At 36.6% G+C, this 7,500-nt stretch overlaps 1 protein-coding gene and 1 long non-coding RNA gene across 7 annotated transcripts in view; one reads left to right on the top strand and one right to left on the bottom strand.

Moving 5' to 3' along the window:
* LOC146455258 (protein mono-ADP-ribosyltransferase PARP14-like) overlaps positions 1-7,500 on the bottom strand; it is a 104,613-nt gene that overhangs the window by 53,772 nt on the left and 43,341 nt on the right. The gene's annotated exons all lie outside the window — the stretch shown is intronic.
* The window catches only part of LOC146455260 (uncharacterized), a 12,230-nt gene that overhangs the window by 1,975 nt on the left and 2,755 nt on the right, over positions 1-7,500 (top strand). For 2 of the 3 annotated variants that reach the window (XR_014859069.1, XR_014859068.1), the window contains exons 1-3: positions 1-782; positions 1,084-1,203; positions 2,061-2,168. The exon at positions 1-782 is cut by the window's left edge and continues 1,975 nt beyond it. This is a non-coding gene — a long non-coding RNA (uncharacterized LOC146455260). Of the gene's footprint in view, positions 783-1,083; positions 1,219-2,060; positions 2,169-7,500 lie in introns of all 3 variants that reach the window. The other variant, XR_014859070.1, reaches the window with a different exon arrangement.

The following is a 7,500-nucleotide window of genomic DNA, read 5'->3' as shown; positions in this document are numbered from 1 at the left end:
TACAAAAGTGTTTTATCAGTGTTTACACAAAAATTTAGCCTTGTCGTGTGGCTTTACATGTGCGACCGGAAAACGAACCCGAAAAAATTGGTCAGTGCTGATATTTTTGGGTCTTTCAGACCAACCAAAAAAAATAAAGATTCACTCTAGTGCGGTTTGTTTACACGACTTTGTCATCAAATCTGCTTACGTGCAACCATCGGCACTTTTCAAGTCTTCTTCGGTCTTTCCGGCAGTTCACAGCAGCTTCCTGATATCAGCCTTTAGTTTGGTAAGCACTCAGTTCTGTAATTCTGTAATTTTATTCATTTTATCTTGGTTTCATTTCATTCAGATCATTTCAAGACATTTTGGACTTATTTTAGATCATTTTAGGTCATTCCTTGTTTTAGTAACAACGCCAAATGCATCGCATGCAGCTGCCAGTATGCATATTTCAGGTTAAAATCCCTGGAATCCAGTTGCAAAGAGCAGCATTTGATGGTACGTACTGTGGTAGAACCTCAAAAAAAAAAAAAACTCTAACTTTGAAGGGATTAAATAAAAGAAAACAATCCAAATGATCACGGTTGATTTGATATGGAAAAAGACCTTGACTGTGTCTCAGCAATCCTCAGGTGCGACATTAAATGAAACAAACGACAACAAACAAACAAACAAACATCAAATGACATGAAACAAAAAGGAATTACACTTATATTAATTACCATATCTTTCTTCAGAAACAAAGTTTAGGAGTCAAATTCAAGGAAAGGAAAATGCATGGCTTTTTTAATGATCTGGTAAGGGCAGTGTGTACTGTCATTTTGTAACATTTTCAGATTTAAGTGGTTTAGTGAATTGGTATTAAAAAGCCAGATTGTCCCCGAGATTGTTGATGCATTGTAATATGTATCAAATACTGTATACATGTAGATCTCTTTAAAATCTTGTTCTTAGCCTTTTGAAGCTGACTGAAGGCGAAATGTTCAAGAGAAATACTGAATGAGAGAGGCAGAAACTCTATCAAGCCCAACCATCAAACCCACCATCTTTACAGTGCCATGTATGTTGACAATGTTTGTTTTAATTGGTTTTTGATAGGATCTTGTTTCTGATAGTGCCAGTGTGGGTATGAAAGTGAAGGTTCTCAGTTTGAGATAAATTATTATTCTGCAAGTTCCACTTATCCTGCTCTTCTAAGCTGTTCCATCCCTGGAAAAGGTGCGTGCTCAATAGGTATGGATTATAAAGGCATGCTTAAATTAGAATTCAAGTGCACTTTTAAAAATGTGCATGCCAGTTTTAATATCACATATCCACCACTTAAAAGGTTCAATTATGTCTCTGGTTTTTGTGACATCACATGGTAGGGAAATGAGCACATCAGCACATCTAAAATGTTTTTCTTTGGTATGGGGTCCTGAGTCTCCGAATTAGACATGCATGCAGAGCACAGTTTTATTTTACCCCCAGTCTCCCAGCAGTAGTTATATAATATAATAAAAAAATATTTAATAAGTTGTTTGGAGGTGACAATCCTCTTGATCTAGCTGATTTTACATGTCTGGAATTAGACAATGTAACTTCTAACTACTGGACCTACACTGTAAGTTGTCAATATATGAAGAATTCCTGTGGGATGGTTTTTAAATGCATGCCAAGTGATGCCAAGTGGAAGTTATTATAATGTTAATAAGGTTTGAAGAATAAAGAGTGTAAGTTATGGCAGTGGTTTGCTTACTTACATTGCTAATGGCTAATGGTGGAATGTGTTGAATAAGTTATGTCACCTAGCTTGTAAGCCTAATCGTTACTAAAAATTTATTGGGTCTCTAGTAAGGTTTCTTTTTTTCTTCTTTTGTAATTCGTCAAGTCCCTAAGAGAAGGAGGTGTGGGATTGTGGAAAATTGATTCTGTGCTTACATGTAAAAAGAACATAACAAGATATGCTCTACTGTTATTTTCTTGTTTATTCATGAGATGCATATAAGCATGAGTTGTTTTTCTGCAATTCCCCATCCAGTAGGGGGATTTATAGGGTAAGTTAATTTCCGGTGTGATTCTCTATCTCTTTTTAGAGCCTCAACTGCTTGCCAAAAAGAAAGTTTGTTCCAAGGATCCAAATAACAGTATTCATGTTGAGGATGTGATTCCATATCAAGACTGTGGAGTTCAGAGCTCTTAGAGTAAGTTGACCTAAAAATTATTATGTATGTGAGCAGCATGACTTTGCCAATACAGAACTACACAAAGCACTGTTTGTGATCACTCCTAAAAGTGACCATCATTGTGAAATCTGTGACATATTATAAGCCCTGTGTTAAAAAGATCCTCACACAATACGAATTATTGTAGTTTTTTATATCCATTTATTTCTTTATTGTAAATTTTTGTTTTACGTATGATGATTAATTTGTATTAGAAATTTAAATTTTACCTAGTATGCCATTTGATGTTTTTTAATTTGTATTAGTTATTTTAATCTTTTAGTGTGAAATACCTGTAAACTAGCTGGTGAGCCTAGCTTGCTGGTCTCACAAAAGCTAAGCGTATTTTCACAATAAACTGCTATCTATCTATCTATCTATCTATCTAGTGACATCTACCCTAAGCGATGGCACAACTTTTTTGAATAACCAACTGGCCCTTTTCTCCTAAGCGACCAGTGCAGCCTTCAGAAAACAAGCATTAGCCAATAATGATACTTAAGATTACAATTGGTAGCTTTCACTGAAGCGTCAGCTCTCTCTTTATGAACCATGTAGAAGTTCATTCAAGGCGGCCGGTATATGATTTTACAGAAAATTTGCATTTGCAGCTTCCAAAATTTATCAAATCGGTATTGCAGCTGCTTGACAAAAATCACTAAGAATTGCTGCTCGGTGGTAGGACAAATCCAGAAAACAAAACCTTCTGTGTATCTCTGTCTGCTAAACAAGCTACATGTATTACAGTTGCTTCTAGTTCGCGTTTCAAAATAAAGTTGCTACATGATTAGCAATCGGTGTAATTTTGTTCTGCTGAAGCTTATGCCAATTTGGTATTCCACAACACCAACTATTAAACATTTCCAGTTGTTTAACTCTAGACATACCATTACAGTGTAATTGTAACAGCAGGTTTAATAAACATGTTAAAGACTGGTTTTGGTTTTAAAATATCCATAGAAAACCACTGTGGTGTCCTCAAAATCATGTAAATTGATCAGATTATCGAAGTGTTAACAACATTTGAAATAATTTATCTTTAAATCAAAGTCTCCTGTGAGCCAACTCGTGAATGCAGATGACGCATCAGTATTTTAATTGAAATTAAGATGGCTACATACACTACCTTGAAAGCTAAAAGAAGTCATATCTTTGCCTGATCATGTAACGAGAAATAACCATATGTGTACTATAAAAATGATTCTAAACTTATTCCCTACATATTGTATAAGGTTATTCTGATGCGCCTTGGAACAAATTTTCGGGTGTTTTTTATTCAAAGTTCATGGAGACACTTCACTCATTCAATTTAAGACGCCGCACTTTGTGGAAAAACGGGAAAACTTATAACTTTGCTCATATTAAATGAAAAATCTCCATTCTTGCATTAAAATAATTGTCAAATTTTTATCTACAGATTGAATAAGATTATTTTGATGCGCTGTGAAACAAATTTTCACTTCTTTTTTTATTCAAAGTTCATGCCGACACTTCATTGATTGAATTCAAGACACCGCACTTTCACTGCGCATGCTTGACAGTCAACAGCCGAATCAGCCAACCAACCTAGTGAAAAACCCACCATTGCTATCACTCGTTTATTGTGCATGCTCGCATTTACGAGTTAAAAATGGGTATGGAAGTGGTTCATTTTGCCAGCTTGCTGTGATGTTGGAAGGGAGTGCCCATAGTTTTACGCAACACGGCACAAACTTCAATAATCAGCCTGGTCATAATTGCATTTCTGAAATTGAAACCTCCCAGCATAAAATTGGAAATACAAAAATCTGATCATGACAGATTTAAACTACAACATGCAGGTGTCATGACTGCTCACGTATCCTACCCCCTTAATGTTGTAGTTGGCAACAAGACTTTTTTCTCTAAACATACATTTTGTATTTTTTGCACAAGAATTTAAAATGGGTGTGGTTTTAAAAACAATGGAAGCAGTGCATTTTGCCAGCTTGCTGTGATATTAGAAGGGAGTGCCCATAGTTTTACGCAACACGGCACAAACTTCGGTAATCAGCCTGGTCATAATTGCATCTCTGAAATTGAAACCTCCCAGCATAAAATTGGAAATACAAAAATCTGATCATGACAGATTTAAACTACAACATGCAGGTGTCATGACTGCTCATGTATCCTACCCCTTTAATATTGGAGTGGGCAACATGACTAAATTTTTCTCTAAACTTACATTTTTGAATTTTTTTAAACCAGAATTTAACAATTTGGGCCCATTGGACAATGGGGCAGAAAAGTTTCAAGTTGTTCAAAGCTTAGTTTTTTGGTACAAATGTTTTCACCAGAGAACATTCACTTTTTTTTTACTGTTAATCCTGGTTATGGATCTTCTGTTGTCTAAGTGTAGAGTCGTCCACTGTAAATAAACTTTTCTTAACAGGGGAACATATGTTATGGATGTTGGAACATAAAGTCTGTTCATGCAATGTATTTATATTAGACAATAATGTTAGTCTCCTGCAGTGGAACATTCACAATTAATTAAATTGTAATAGCAACTGGAACCACAATGACAGACGACTTCTTCCTACATACTCCTGCACATCAAAAGCTCAACGGTATGACCATGAAAAAACTGTAATAATCAAGACTGAGTGTACTGAGACAGCGTATTGTTGCAATCTGATCCCCCATTGAATGAAACAGTACAATTTCAGTCAATTTCAGTCAATTCCAGTAGCTGTGAAAACTCACAGACAGATTTTTCAGTTCTTAAGATATTTAAATCTCATTGGGCTGAATTCTGTTACCACAACCTCGAATCTTTCAGTTTTTAGTGGTGAGTTGGCCCCAGGGTGTTATGGCACCCTGTAAACTAAACATGACCTACTCTGAGAAAACCTAACTTTTAAAATGCAAAATCTGCAATGAAACCCAATGGGAAGGAGAAAGAGATGGAGGTCAAAGAATAGCTGCCTCTGTCATGAGATAAGTAACAAGACCATCCCCAGGCATTGATATGTTATGTTTATTTTTAATACAGTTCCCTGAAAAAAGGGTGACGATCAGGTTATTGAACTGTGCAAAACATAAAAAGAAGTTGTATGGTTTAAGATAGTGCCACTTTCAGTTCTTCAGTTACTTCACCATTTCATTATGGATATTGGAACTGCAGGGATGTTCCTCAGCACTAAGAAATAATTCCTGGATTCTAAAGCAATAACCTGTGAACAGGCTCCCAAGTGGGGTCTATGGCAAAGATGAAAATCGAGCTCTTCCTCGCCCCATACCGTGCTCCGCCCGCCCGGCTCGCCGATTTTTCTTTTCACCCTATACCCCACTTGGGAGCCTGTTCACAGGCTATAAAGCAAATGCTCCATGCAGATAACTGAGTTTGGTAGCAAGTCATAATTGCTTGTATTGTACCCATTAATAAGTGTTGTGGAACGCCGAATTCCAATTACCATAATGAAAGACAAAACTTCTGTGCTGTGATGATATTTAAATCTCATAGGTTTTTCCCTGCAAACAACCACTTCACATCTCTCAACTGCATGAACACCGCCAGCACAGTTTCCCAAACACTTCTTTAAGAGGTGATTACGGCTAATAAGAATACCACCTTGATTCATTTTGTTAAAAACAAAATACTGCCTTTTTCCTGTCCGTGATTCCAATGTCAGTACAGGCTGGTTTTCTCTCTTGACTGATGGCCAAAGTTGTTTAATAATGTTGGACTTAACAATTTTATGGTAAATCAAATCAAAAACTTCTCAGGAAATGTTCATAGTGAAATCTCCTCTCCATGGTGTCGCTAAAGTTGGTTTTGAGCGCAGTCTTCTAATTACCTTTTCGTGAAGCTTTTTCATTGTCCTTTTTGACCATTCCTTGGATGGGAATCAACTTTTGCAAGTCTGGATTTCGACCACTAAACGTTGTATTTCTCTTCGATGACTCCTACTGCTGCTTCGAACTCAGCAAAAAAGCATGAAATATCCCTCAACTCCGTGCCGTTTTCTGTACAAGACATGTACTCCTCGAAAAACTGGCTTATTTGATCAGAAGGAGGATTTTCCAGAAAGAGCTTGGCCGCCATATTAGATTCTACCAAAGCCCCCCAAAATTCTCCCATGACAGGCTGCGCGCCTCTGATGATCCACATTGGATTACCTATGATGGTCTCAAAGGAAGGCAGCGTCTAGGAACTGGTCTCACCGGCCGTGCACACTGTAGGAAAGGGAATCCTATCTCATTGCTTTTTTTGTTCAGATATAAAGTCTTTAGAAATTCTCTCATAAACAAATTGGTGTTTCAACCAAATGTATTACAGTTTTCCTTTTTCCAAGAATCTTAAAACCTAATCTTTTTAAAGTTTAAAATATACTACAAATACGTGACTCTCAAAACCTCGCGAAGCTAGGGCTGGGCGGACAGTCGATTTGAAGTGAAGGAATGTCCTAAGGCAGCTATAAGAAAGTATAAATTGTCACTAATAGGCCTTTTGCAGTAGCTGGTCACATGATCAACTTTCCGATCAAAAACAGTTCTCCTTTGAAAAGTTTTGTTACAAGGTCTTAGGAACTGAGAGAGCATATTTAAAGTAGGTTAATTACCCGTAAATTTTTATCCATATATCTCAAAAGTAAGATTAGAAGGATTTGTACTGGAAAACTCCTCAATCTTTATAATTCTTCGGGTCATACTCAGCCTCATCCAGTGATAGGTAATTATGATCATCATCATCATCATCATCATCATCATCATCATCATCATCATTATTATTATTATTATTGTCAGTAAGTATATCACTCTTTCCAATATTAGTTTATTCCATGGTCCCTATATTTGTAATGCATCTTCCTCCCCCCTTTGACCCAACAGTCTATTATTATTGTGCTCCTCATGTGTTCAAAATCAAGTGTCGATGTTTCCAATGCAAACTAAATGTAGCATTTTTTTGTTATTTTGTTCAGATAATCAGATTTCTTGTGATTATGAGATGGGATGTGGCTGAAATAGAGTGAAAAATCATACAATTGCATAATATCAGAACCTTGGTATCATCTTCAACCTTATTGGCCTTTCAAACAGACACAAAGAGACAATATAGGTTGGTTTCCATGCAAACACGTGCCCTTCAATGAAGAAAATCAATAGCTCAGCTATGGCAAATAATCCCATTAGTAGAAGTAGTTGTTTATTGGCACGTCCTCTTATAAGTTTGGCAAGTAGTCTCCATAAGTGGTCGTGTAAGTATCATGTCCCCATAAGTTTGGCAAGTAGTCCCCATAAGTAGTTGTGTAAGTATCATGTCCCCATAAGTTTGGCAAGTAGTCCCCAT

This window comes from Pavona decussata, unplaced genomic scaffold, assembly GCF_977016875.1.
Source record: "Pavona decussata unplaced genomic scaffold, jaPavDecu1.1 SCAFFOLD_281, whole genome shotgun sequence".
Taxonomy (NCBI): Eukaryota; Metazoa; Cnidaria; class Anthozoa; order Scleractinia; family Agariciidae; genus Pavona; species Pavona decussata.
This window is presented reverse-complemented; position numbering and strand designations above follow the sequence as displayed.